The following is a 1,186-nucleotide window of genomic DNA, read 5'->3' as shown; positions in this document are numbered from 1 at the left end:
TATATATATATATATATATATATATATATCCCTCTGGACTGAGATATCTGGTGCCTTGCTGTACACTTGAAGTGTACCACAAAAGAATTGATATCCTGGGGGGGCATTTTGTCTTGCAAGTTACTCAGTGACTCTGTTGGTGCCATGTAAAATCACCAGTGCAGTTGCCCTGTAAAAAGAAAGTGCTGCTGGTGTCGCGTAAAAAGTACCCAGTACACTCTGTAAGATGTTTGGCATCAGGAAGGGTATCCAGCCATAAAAACCATGCCAAAACAGACAATGGAGCCTGGTGCAGCCCCTGGCCTTACCAGCTCCCATCAAACTGTCCAATCCATGCCAAGTTGGTAAATGGATCTTGATGATGATAATTTCTGTATGTTCATTCATGTGTTTATCTCCAGTGCTAAAACAGTTGCAAAAACAAGTTGAATGTTCAGTCAGCCATGATTCACACCTGATCATCTTATTCCAGGCAGGAAAGATTAGATATTTTTGTCCCAGATAAATGACCAGATGGATTATAGCCCTGCTTGATCAGGGCAAACTTGGTACACGACAACAACGGATAATGACCCCCTATAGTTCTTTTAAGAATGACAATTAATTCAGGATTATGTATGATACACAAAAAAAGAAAGAAAGAAAGAAAGATGTAAGCAACAAAATGACTTGCTAGTTGAACCATCTTCTAAAAATTGTCACTCATTGGTTGTTAAAATTCTCAGAAATTAGGTCATCCACATCATACTTGTTGTGTCAATGTACAATGTCCTTGTCATCATCTACTTCTCTAGCTAACCTACATGTATCTAGGATGTTCGCTTTCACCAAGATTGCAGTATTCTCCGCCTCTGGCAAACTCAGCCTATGCACCTCAACCTGGGCTACCAGATGGTCTGAAAGACCAATTCTATGACACCCTCTTGCAAACTACCTCGTCGACGAGTGACAGGGACCTTCTCTTTGTGGCTGGAGACTTCAACGGTCATGTCGGACGTCGTGCTGGGGGCTTCCATGGCATACATGGAGGCTATGGCTTCGGTTCCCGCAACGAGGAGGGAACCAGACTGCTGGAGTTCTGTGATGCAACCAATCTTATGGTCTGCAATACCAACTTCAGGAAACCTGCCAGTCACCTAGTCACCTACCGCTCCGGCAGACACTCTAGCCAAATCGACTACATCCT

General features: G+C 43.2%; 1 protein-coding gene across 6 annotated transcripts in view; it reads left to right on the top strand.

Annotated features, from left to right (window-relative positions):
- The window catches only part of LOC106878601 (kelch-like protein 24), a 63,882-nt gene that overhangs the window by 51,822 nt on the left and 10,874 nt on the right, over positions 1–1,186 (top strand). The gene's annotated exons all lie outside the window — the stretch shown is intronic.

Source organism: Octopus bimaculoides, chromosome 4 (genome assembly GCF_001194135.2).
Source record: "Octopus bimaculoides isolate UCB-OBI-ISO-001 chromosome 4, ASM119413v2, whole genome shotgun sequence".
Taxonomy (NCBI): domain Eukaryota; kingdom Metazoa; phylum Mollusca; class Cephalopoda; order Octopoda; family Octopodidae; genus Octopus; species Octopus bimaculoides.
Note: the sequence above shows the minus strand (reverse complement) of the source record. Positions and strands in the feature narration are given on the sequence as shown.